The 12,687-nt window shown below is 40.7% G+C and overlaps 1 protein-coding gene across 1 annotated transcript in view; it reads right to left on the bottom strand.

Annotated features, from left to right (window-relative positions):
• Positions 1-12,687, bottom strand: part of IMMP2L (inner mitochondrial membrane peptidase subunit 2) — a 1,432,488-nt gene that overhangs the window by 984,983 nt on the left and 434,818 nt on the right. The gene's annotated exons all lie outside the window — the stretch shown is intronic.

The following is a 12,687-nucleotide window of genomic DNA, read 5'->3' as shown; positions in this document are numbered from 1 at the left end:
TCTCTTCCATTGAAAGGGTCGAGAGATTAATAGTAGCCAGATAAATAGTAATGTATAGTCTGCCCTAGAGGTATATAGATCCTGTTAGTAGAGCTTAATGGTGGATACAATAGGGCTAGTTTGGTTATTATCCTCTCCTTCTCCATTCATTAAAGCCGAGACATGTGTGGGGTTGGATTGAGACCTTACTATCTGAGCCAACAGTCTACCATTCACCTCTCCATCTGCCCAGCTAAGTCTCTTCTGAAAGAGGATCTTATTCCTCACCCTGGATTCCTACAGTCCATTCAACCTTTTTTGAGATGAAAGCCATTTCTGTTGGGCATCAGGAGAGGGATCCTGGATATATAGGGCTTCCGCTGCAGAAGTATCGACCTTTTGAAGTTCAAGCTTTCTACAGGAAGCATTTTTAATGATATTCATTTTTTCGATCAACTGTAGCTGAAGGTAGGCCTTAAGAGCAACCCATACAATCCGTATGGGAGCAGAGCCCAAATTAAGAGACCAAAAGTCCTTAATGCAAGCAGCAATAACATCCTCTTTGGGAAATAGTTCAAGCCAAAAGGGGTTCAACCTCCATGGCATGACCTCTGATGTAAAGGTGACTATCAGAGGGGAGTAATCTGAAATTCCTCAGGGTTCTATAGTAATATCTACCATGCATTGTACGGGATCTGCAGAACACAGAACTAAATCAATTCTTGATAGTGAATTGTGTGTTTTAGAATAGCATGTATTAGCACATTCTTCAGGATGTAACTTCCTCCACATGTCGTAGAGCCCCAATTCCCTACACAATCTTCCAAGAGCTGAAAGATGCTCAGAAGTCATTGACCTTGGAGCTGGGCATCTGTCTCGCTTCAGATCAATTACATTACTGAAATCTCCAAGTATCAATATTGGCACCTGGGAGGAGGCCCCTGCAAAGGAAATAAGCTGACAAAGTATTTCTAGATTATATGGAGGAGGTATATTATATATATATATATATATATATATATATATATATATAATCAGCCAGAATTCGCTCAAGTTCATCCAGCTTGCATTGGAAAAAAATATATAATATAATATAAGAACACAATGCCATTGTAAAGTAAAACAGAGACCGCCTTGAATGGGAGGTAAAAACCGAATGGTATGCTTCTCGAACATAACGATGTTTCAAAAATCTAGTCACCTTGCATGTGGTGTGTGTCTCCTGCAGACAGACGAGGGCTGGGCAGAAAGAGAAAATATAATCAGACAGATTGTCTTTTTAGAGCATTATTCATTCTCCTCACATTCCAAGAAAAAATTCTAATTGATTGATTTCCAAAATCAATCGTGCCACAAAAATAAATGGCACATAGGTATATATATATATATATATATATATATATATATATATATATATATATATATATATAAACAGTTCCACACAGGAGAAAGCCACTGAAAAAAGGAAAAAAAAAACATCTAGTAGCTATTGCTGATTAAGCCTCCGACAACCTGGCTTATACTTAAATGTGCACCGTTGTCCCCACAACCAACTTTGTGTGACTTTCCTACTAGAATGGGCCCATCGCCCCAAGGTCTAATTTTTTAATTGACCGTCAGGCCAGTCCTGTGCATTTTGGGGTGTTTGAAATACTTGTACATTGGCTTCATGGATCACCCGCAAGTGAGCAGGATAGAGCATAAAGTATTTTAACCCTTGGAGTAACAGACGTTTCTTAGCTTCTTGGAAGTTTGCCCTTCGTTTCTGAACCTTTTGTGAAACGTTGGGGAAGAACATAATTTTAGAGCCATTTTATCTGATATCATTTAGGACTTGCGCAGTTCGCAAAATATTCTCCTTGTCTACGTAATTTAAAAGACATATTAGAAAGGACCGTGGTATATTTCCTGGTTTCTGAAGCCAGGTAGGGAACTCTATGAGCCTGCTCTACAATAAGTAATGAAGAAATATAGTCCTTGCCAAGGATTTCAATAAGCCACTGTTCAGCAAATTCAATTGGGTCATTACCCTCGGCCTTCTCTGGTATACCCAGTACCTGAACGTTATTACAATGTAAACAGTTCTCCATGTCTTCGACTTTAGAAATAGTAGTATTAAGCTTGCGTGTGCTGACATTATCTCTGTTACCAATGGAGGAAAGGTATCCTCTATGCCACTAAACCGGCTTTCTAATGTTTTAGTACGTTCCTGTACATTTTGAAAATCCCCACATATATGAACAACCCCTTCCCGTATGGCCTGTATGCAAGAAAAGGGAGGCGGACCAGTGTTGTATCAAAGAATTAACATCCCATAGTGTGGGTTCAAAGACCTCCTCAACTGTATTATCCCCTTCAATTATTTTCTGAGTAGAGGCATTTTGAATAGACAGTTTGAACAGTAGATGTATTTGCATTGATACAGTGAGTGAAGAAGAGCATGAAGACAATGGGGGCCATTCATTATACAAGGGTGCAAAGTCAGCTGAGCATCTGTTTTAATCAGGGTCCCTCACTGCAGGGGACCACCCCATATTCCTCTAATTGTCCATTATGGTCTTGCACCAGGTTAGTGCCTTCTAATCATCCTGGATACAGAATGGTTTTGGTAATGTTTGCAGCTCTATGAATTGTATCATAAAATTGCCTTGTGCAGTGCCATAGCGCTGGGCAATTTCAAAGGCAGTTTCCTCTGAATGACAACACATTCCTGGAGCCCCTCAACCTTCCTGGATGAGAATCCTGGGTCATAACCTCTTTAGTCCATGGCAGGACATAGCCTGCCACAATGTATACAAAACTACACAACAAAAACTCATAAAATTCCTTCAGATTCTTTATTCATGGAAGGTCATCTTTGTGAATTGCCACTGACTCATTATGTGACTTGTCTAATAAAGTACATTGTAGATTTCGATGAGTGGTCACGGGGGGATTAAAAACTAGGCAATACTTTCGATTTGTCCACAGCATATTAAGCACATCATTTTAATTAAAGTTTTAAAACCCCTTCACACCTAAGGGTAAAACAAATCTTAATACCTAAGCACAATTTCAATTTGGGCTTTCATTTGGTAGTAAGTAGTTGTGGATATCTCCTGATTTTTATTTTTTTTTATTATCAAAGGAGAACTGGACCAAAATAGTAAAACAAAAATCGTACTTTTTTAATTAGCTGTATATTTCTTGTTACTACCATAACCTACCACCAAAGAATAACGCAAAATAAATTATCTTGCTCCTAACGATTGCAACAATACCACATGTGTATGTTATTTGTTGTTTGTACCTGTAGTACAGCCCAGAAGCAATGGTGTGCATTGTGCTTGTTTTTTTGTTTTTTTTTGTCCTTTCTAAAACACACTGACACTAACGGACACTGATACGCAGGCTACTTTCACACTGAAGGCATTTTTCATGTGTTTTAGCACTAAACATAGCACCTGTAAGCCATCTCCCATGCCACTCCATGTGAAAGCTAGAGTGCTTTCACACTGGGGTGGTGCGCTTGCGGGACGTTACAAAAAGTCCTGCAAGCAGCATCTTTGGTGCGGTTTGGGAGCGCTATATACAGCGCTCCTAAACTACCCCTGCTCATTGGAATGCATAAGAAGCGCTTCGGAAGAGCCTGAAAAGCGTTTCGGAAGCGCCGCAACATGGGTGGTTTTAACTCTTTCTTCGGCGCTAGCGGGGTTAAAAGCACCCTGCTAGCGTCTGAAAAACTATGCTAAAACGAGCTGCGCTTTACAGCTAGCCTCGTGCGGCTCCAATGTGAAAGTAGCCTAATTTAGAAAACAATCCTGCTCAAAATATACTGACAGAGAACAAAAAGAGAGAGGGTGCACCAGCCTAGTGCATTATCCTTTAGTATATTTATTCAAAAAACAAAGTTAAAAACTACTCCGAAAAGTAGAAACAAAATCACGCTTATAGTAATCATATGGCAGTCTATCCACTGATAGCAGTTTCCAGGTCCTAGGGAGAGAACGTACGAACCCATGCTGGCTGACATGTTTCGAAGGTATCCCTTCTTCTTCAAAATATACCGACCCTGACCTTTTTCCCTTACTTGACCTAAACACTAACCTTGGCACTGACCTAGATCAAACCTTGATCTAGGTATTTTTTTCTATATTTGCTTTTTTTAACAAATGTATTTATTTTTTTTAAGATACAATGTATCTAGCTCTCCAGTCCAGTCACTGTGCTGGGAGTGCGCCGTGTGGCTTGCTACCAGCACAGAGGGAGATATGCATATATGTGCCCCACAGAAGAAAGTCCGGTTCCGTGAGGCCACATAAATGTGTTATGTCGGCGTGAAGGGATTAAGGATACTTTAAGTCGAACTATGTGAGGCTGCGCCTTAAGCAGTTATGTGAGTGTCACTTAAGGACATCAATGTATTTTATTGTTGTTGTGTACTTTATTCATGCAGGCTTGAAAAGCATTAAATTGCAAATGCATATGCCTACGCTCCTCAGGGCCTTAATGCTTACTGTGAAACATAGCCTCATGACATATCCTCAAAATAATAGCAATACCAAATATTTAAAGCAGGAGTTCTGCTGTTTTTTGTTTTTAAAAGTCAGCAGCTACAAATACTGCAGCTGCTGACTTTTAAAATAAGGACACTTACCCACCCAGCACGCCCGCGATGTCGGCACCCGAAGCCGATCTCTTGATCGGCTCTCGGGCGCTGCCGCCGGCATCTTCGGTATGGGAATCAGGAAGAGAAGCCTTGCGGCTTCACTTCCCGATTCCCTACTGCACATGCGCGAGTCGCCCTGCGCCATAAGGATGGTCCCTGCTGTCTCTGGGATCCGTGTAATTCCCTGCAGACAGCGGGGGCCCCGCAGGAAGTGGCGTAAATACACGCAGAATCTGCGGCTATCTATGCCAGGAAGTGGGTGCAGATACCTGTATTATACAGGTATCTGCACCCCCCTCCCCCCTGAAAGGTGCCAATTGTGGCACCAGAGGGGGGAGGGTTCCAATGAGCGGAAGTTCCACTTTAGGGTGGAGCTCCGCTTTAATAACCTTCACCAAAATACCTCCACTATGTACTGCACATGACCATAGTGTTGCTGCAGCTGGTATAATAATAATAATAATAATAATAACAATAATAATACAGAAAATCTTGAATTACTGCTACAGGAGACTAACTGTAAAATAATAAACTTTTTTTATTATTGTTTTGCATGTTACTTTACATATTTGCAATATCTCATTTACCTGAAGTGTATTTCCACATCTGCAACCAAATTGGATTAACACCTACTTTATATCTGTTACATATTCAAATTCACATTGCATAACTTAACAAAAAATACATACATAAAAATTGCTGCTTAGCTTTTAATTTGCTGAAAAATGCTATAAAAATCTCACTAAATTCTTTTTCTACAATGTATGTAATGTTAAGGAGAAGACTGGGGAGGTACGTTTACCATAATTAACCCTGTCTCTACTGTGCTGGCAGATCTACAGTACATTATCAGCTACAGTATCTCACAAATGTGAATACACCCCTCACATTTTTGTAAATATTTTATTAAATCTTTTCATGTGACAACACTGAAGAAATTACACTTTGCTATAATGTAAAGTAGTGAGTGTACAGCTTGTATAACAGTGTAAATTTCCTGTCCCCTCAAAATAACTCAACACACAGCCATTAAAGTCTAAACCGCTGGCAACAAAAGCGAGTACACCCCTAAGTGAAAATGTCCAAATTGGGCCCAACGTGTCAATATTTTGTGTGGCTACCATTATTATCCAGCACTGCCTTAAAGTGGTTGTAAACCCTTTATAACCACTTTTTGCTACGGGTAAGCCTATAATAAGGCTTACCTGTAGCTACCTCGGATATCTCCTAATCCTGCATAGTTTAGGAGATATCCCCTGTATCTGCATGTGTCATTGGCACTGGGGATGAGCAAACAGGCAAAAAAATAGTTTGAACACGCAAACACCATTAAAGTCTATGGGACACAAACGTGAAAAAACAAAAGTTCTAATTTTAAGGGTTAATATGCAAGTTATTTTCATAAAAAGTGTTTGGGGACCTGGGTCCTGCCCCAGGGGACATGTATCAATGCAAAAAAAGTTTTAAAATTGTCAGTTTTTCGGGAGCAGTGATTATAATAATGCTTAAAGTGAAACAATAAAAGTGAAATATTCCTTTAAATTTCGTACGTGGGGGATGTCTACAGTATGCCTGTAAAGTGGCACATTTCTCCCGTGTTTAGAACAGTCACTGCAGAAAATTACATTTCTAAAGGAAAAAAAGTAATTTAAAACTATCCGTGGCTATAATGAATTGTCGGGTCCCGGCAATACAGATAAAAGTAATTGAAAAAAGCGGCATGGGATTCCCCCCAGTCCATTACCAGGCCCTTTGGGTCTGGTATGAATATTAAGGGGAACACCGAACCAAAATTTAAAAAAAATTGCCTGGGCCCCCCCAAATTCCATACCAGGCCCTTCAGGTCTGGTATGGATATTAAGGGGAACCCTGTGCCAATTTTATTTAAAAAAGGCATAGGGGTCCCCCTCAAAATCCATACCAGACCTTTCAGTTTTTTTTTATTTTTTTGTGTAGGTTCACAACCACTTTAACCCTCTTGGGCATAATGTTCACCAGAGCTTTACAGGTTTCCACTGGAGTCCTCTTCCACTCCTTCATGACATCACGGAGCTGGTGGATGTTAGAGACCTTGCACTCCTCCACCTTCCATTTGAGGATGCCCCAAAGATGCGCAATAGGGTTTAGGTTTGGAGACATGCTTGGCTAGTCCATCACCTTTACCCTCAGCTTCTTTAGCAAGGCAGTGGTCATCTTGGAGGTGAGTTTGGGGTCATTATGTTGGAATACTGCCCTGCGGCCCAGTCTCCGAAGGGAGGGGATCATGCTCTGTTTCAGTATGTCACAGTACATGTTGGTATTCATGGTTCCCCCAAATAGACTTTAGCTTCCCAGTGCTGCCAGCACTCATGCACTTGTCTTTATACTACTCACCTGGTTGACACCAGCTTAACCAAATACGTTTATCTTGGTCTAATCAAACCACAGAACATGGTTCCAGTGATCCCTGTCCTTAGTTTGCTTGTCTTCAACAAACTGTTTGCGGGCTTTCTTGTGCATCATCTTTAGAAGAGGCATCCTTCTGGGAGGACAGCCATGCAGACCAATTTGATGCAGTGTGTGGCGTATGGTCTGAGCACTGACAGGCTGACTCCCGCCCCTTCAAACTCTGCAACAATGCTGGCAGCACTCATACGTTCATTTCCCAAAGACAACCTCTGGATATCATGCTGAAAACGTGCACTCAACTTCTTTTGTCAACCATGACAAGGCCTGTTCTGAGTGGAACATGTCCTGTTAAACCACTGTATGGTCTTGGCCACTGTGCTACAGCTCAGTTTCAGGGTCTTGGTGATCTTCTTATAGCCTGGGCCATCTTTATGTAAAGCAACACCTCAGAGAGTTATTTGCCATGAGGTGCCATGTTGAACTTACAGTGACCAGTATTAGAAGAGCGAGCGATAACACCAAATTTAACATACCTGAGACCTTGTAACACTAATGAGTCACATGACCCCAGGGAGGGAAAATGGCTAATTAAGCAGAAAAGTGTAATTTCTTCAGTGTTGTCACATGAAAAGATATAATAAAATATTGACAAAAATGTGAGGAGTGTACTCGCTTTTGTGAGATACTGTATAAACCAGATATGCACACTGTCATCATCAAGTCTTGGGTGGTATTTCTTTATCAAACATAACAGGACAGAGCAAGCTATAAATCATGACTTCCTGGGTTATGTGCCCCCTAGTGGCAGGAATAAACAGACAGGAAGCCCTCCCATACAGGAAGTCACTCATTTTTTTTCGCCAGTGTCTTGAAGGTGATGGTCACTGAAGTTTAGCTCTCTCTATAGTATTACCAGTATTCTCAAGTGGTTCAATTTTTATAGTTGGGACACTGAAATGGATGGAACCGATGGGTAAGATGGTGAAGATTGGATCCCTGTCCTTGGACGGAATCCTGCAGAGGGATTTGGTGAGTGATCTTTTTTGAGCAGGGTTCCTTTAAGAATTGGGTTTGAGCTGCCTAGTGTCCTCCTCCTTTGTGTCCATTATCGGCAGGGTAGGTGCTATGTGTGGGCTGTGTTTTATTTGCCTAGTTTCTGCTGCTGGAGTGTGCTCTGTTTACTTGGCTGTGACAGATTCTAAGGCTCTTCTTTTCTTCTTTTTTTAATTGTTCCCAGTCAAGTCAATTCAAAGAGGAGTGCGTGTGCCTGTCGTCCATATGGCCCATGCACGATAGGAACCAGATGTGCATTATGGAGACAGGGCCAACTGACATCTTACATATGGAATTAAACCATTGGTACTTGGTAAGGCCTGTGGGGGCTGCAGCAGTGGTGTGCTGGCATGGCAGGGGGCACAGAGCAGGCTATTAGACTGGGGAATGTGAGTAATACATGCTGGCAGCTGGGGGATCCCAGGGCTCTGAGTTTCTGTGTATGTTTGGCTGGTAGGATAGCTGGTGATTGAGCACAGTTCAATTTGTAAGCCAGTGCATTTAGGAAATATCTTCCGGATGTGGGGTCGGGGGGTATATAGCAAGGAGGGATGCAATGCACCACTGTCAGGTCCAGAGGACTATATTTGTAGTCCTCCGGTGTTTGCATCTTCTGACAGACCGGGAGTTACAGGTGTGTCTACATCTGCCTGGTATTGTTGCAACTTCAGCTTATGTCTCTAAAGATGACTTGGTTGGGGCATTGGCAAGTCTGGAAGGACATATTACTGGCATGAGCCTTGGCCTTAAGCACTATTAAGGGTCAGATTTTGGACTGTTTTTTTTCAGAGACCTATCATCTCTCATTCTTTCATACGTTCGTGTCATACATACGTGTCATGATTCATACATACGTGTCACAATAAGTGGTCAGGTTCAAAGACCAGTTGCTATAGCAGTAACGGGTCTACTACCAACCAGCAGAATAGGTACATAGGCAGTCACCTAGGTGGATGACACAGGCTCATCTGAGGTGCGGAGTCTAAGTACTAACCAGTGTTCACCAGAACTTATGATGGTGGAAACGAGTTTTGCTGTGTGTTAGTACTAGGTCGTGGTCCACAGGATCGCCCCACCAGGAAATGAACAAGTCAGGGTCCAGTAGCGGATAAATCAGGTAAGGATCAAACAGAAGCATAACCAGTAAACAAGACAAAGATCATAACAGGTGGTAGCAAAAATATGGACAGCAGCAGGGAACACAAGAGTGAGATATTGGCTGGAGAAAGCACAATAATCTCGGCAAACAGGAAGCGCAGAGACATGGTTTAAATCAGGAAGTTCATGGGAGGAGCAAAGAGTTCAAGGTTCATCAGAAGTCAAGGCACAGGAACAGGGTTGTCCAATGGATCAGACAGGGTGCTGTCCAGCATCTCAGTGAGAAGAGTCATTGATAGACACAACAGAGGTCCCAGGTTCAAGTTCAGGCCCTGACATGTACTTTTGTTCATGGGGTACCTTATATGGTTCCATCTTTTAATCCCCCCTGTGCCCATGGGACTTGAATTTGGTCTTGTCTGTGTTACAAAAAAAAAAAACACTGTTTCAGCCAATTTTAGAAATTCTGTTGGTTCTATTGACTAGCAAGGTGTTTTTTTTATAGTGATCACCTTGACAAGAATTGGCAGCGCTGTCCTGTAAAGTTCTGTGGCCTCATATGTCTTTCTTGCTGAAGGTAACTTCAAGTTTTCATTTAAATGAGGAGATTGTCTTACCTTCATTTTTTCCTAGGCTTAGGTCTTAGTGTGCACATATTTAGTGTAGTTTGGGCTGTAAAAACGTATTTGAAGATGTCAGCAGCTGTCTGACAGTCACATTAGCTGTTTATCCTGTCTGTGGGTCACCCAGTAGGGGCAGTCGGCTTCAAAGTCAATCATCTTGCAATCCATTCATCAGCTTCTTACCCAAGCCTATGGCTTGGAGGATTATGCAGGGGAGGATTTCCTGTCTAATTCTGCCTATGGGTGGTGCATAACCTAGATAGTCATGTCCCATGATATACTTTAAGAAATAGATTTTACTATGAAGTACAAAGATCCAGGTATTGTATGTTTATTAGCTTGTCCCTAAAATGTTCATAAAGTGTCTTTACAGTGTATTGTTAACTAGTTTAGGACACTGGGTGTGCTACATGCTGCCAAAAAATGTTCTTCAAACTATACATGTGTAGTATGTGCAGTCCTTCTGCCCATCTGCCACATTCCCTCCTCTCATTTGCCATCTATACCCAGACAAAATGTGTCTCCATCAAACCCCTTATTAAGCCTGAGCAGTTCTAAATAACTACTTCTTCTCCTTTCCATTTCAACTATCATTTCCCTACTGATTTTTTTTTTATTATAATGTTATTAGCCATTATTATTTAACATATTTTCCTTTTTATTTTTGTTCATATTTTTTGTTAGTGTCACAATACAAAAGTGCAAAGTTGAAATAAAAAAGTAGTTCATTTGTAAAATAACTTTGCAATGCTTTGCACAGTCATAATTTAAGTGTCATTTTAAACAGGACAAAACATACAGTATAATATATATATATATATAATTTATCAAACACTGGTAAAAAAAATGAAAGAGTGAGTTTTTTTTATATACTTGTTTTGTCTAAGGATTGCATATAAAATCATTTTTTTGCGAGACAATATCACAAAAACAAAGCCTTGCTTGCTTTTACACAAATGTAAAAAGTGCACTTGTCTATAAGGGGTGTACAGGTGTGAGAGGGGAAGTTGTTAAACAAATTATTTTGAACAATTCAAACTGCCTTTAGTGTCCTGTGTATAATTCTCCTCCAAAGAAATAAACATGTAAGAAATATTTATTGTAAATTAATTAATTTAATTTAAAATTAATTTTAGATATGCTGTAGGAATGGGAACCCATACAAATATAAGGGGGGGGGGGGGTTCTCAAATTTGACTGCAATGGTGCTTTTTTATTCAACTCATTTGTGCCTGTTACCAGAATAATCACTGCATAAGAGAATTTCCTGCATTAGTTTAATACATTACAGGACTTGAACTTACAAAGCTCCAGTTCTTGCCTATTTAACTATAGGCAAACTATAACACCTCTAATTATTCTGGAGGTTCTCTGCAACTATTTCTTCAGGTGCGTGGTGCAAAACAAATATTTACAAATATTAACAAATAATACTGTCACCTATTGTACATCTAAGCATTATGCAGCAAAAACATTCAGTACCATATTGGTTTTAACAACTCTTGGGCTGGAATGCAATTAAGTAATGTAGCAGTTAAAAAAAAAAAATCAAGCTATTTCTAAGATGTGTGCTAATTTATGCATATACTGTATAGATATTATTTCTTAACGTCAGACAAAAAAAAAAGTAATATTACAAACTGAAGTCTAGCAAGTCTTTGCAAATGGGAAAGTGATAAATAGATACTCTCTCACTGACAGTGTAATTTGAAAAGAAACAGAGAGCTTATTAGCTGTGAATATGATGAGCATACTTTTCATAAATTTACGGGACGTACATTGAGGTAATTTTCATGTGATCTGGATATGTGATAAAGACAAGTTTTCTATTAAAAAGCCCAGTGGGAAGTTTGTTGGTTTTTCACTGAACCACCCTACCCTAGCCCCGTCCTGCCCACCACAGCCCTTTAAATAGGAGATGGGGACACCTGATCACATGACCACTGTAATTGGCTGTCTCTGTGGTCAGATAATTGGGAGACCATCCCACTGGCTCCTGATAATAACTGTGACTCCCCAGTCACTGTACTGGGATCAGGTGTTCAGAACAGAAACCTCCGGCGACCATGGACACATATGTGTGATGTCTATGCATGCAGGCTCATCACATATATGTATTATGTGGTCAGCAAGAGGTTAATGATCTTCACAAAAGTAGTAGATATTTATTATTTCCAACACCTTTTTCGTTGGTCCTAAGGAAGCTCAAAATGTTCATAAGCAGTATACAATGTATATGAAGCAATCACTCAAAATACTTTCTCTACCGCCTTTATTGTGATGTGCTGTGCCAGAGAAAATGCTGCATTTTTGTGTGTTAGTAGCCTGTTCAAATAAATATGTAGCTTTAACAAACACGTTAGTGTGTGGCAAAATGCATGTTAAAGAGGAAGTAAACCCTGATGAGTTTACTTCCTCTTTGATTCCCTGCAAAGGTAAAGCATAATGGACTACTATGCATCGCATAGTAGTCCATTATGTGTCACTTACCTGACACAGGAGCCAGCGAAGTCACCGCTGTCCCCTTGTGTACGGAGCCTCCATCTTCTCGATGGTTCTCGCTGCTCCAACTCTGTCATGCGCACGGGAGCAGCCACGCGTGGCATATCGCCGTTGACAGCGGCGAGCTCAGTGCGCCATGTGCGCCGTAGACAGCGGTGCCTGTGTTTTGGCAAATATCTCCTAAACCGTGTAGGTTTAGGAGATATTTCTTGGACCTACAGGTAAGCCTTAATCTAGGCTTACCTGTAGGTCAAAGTGGTTTGTAAGGGTTTACAACCACTTTAAAGAGAAGTATGTTTTTTTTTTTTAATAGAACCATACTTACTTAGGTAGATGCAACATCGCTCTGATGCTGCCTCTATCCCCCAGCCCCTCTAACACCGAGAAACGAGCAAT

The sequence above is a fragment of the Lithobates pipiens genome, unplaced genomic scaffold (genome assembly GCF_037356315.1).
Source record: "Lithobates pipiens isolate NorthernLeopardFrog02 unplaced genomic scaffold, aLitPip1_a1.2 Scaffold_8, whole genome shotgun sequence".
Classification (NCBI taxonomy): domain Eukaryota; kingdom Metazoa; phylum Chordata; class Amphibia; order Anura; family Ranidae; genus Lithobates; species Lithobates pipiens.
Note: the sequence above shows the minus strand (reverse complement) of the source record. Positions and strands in the feature narration are given on the sequence as shown.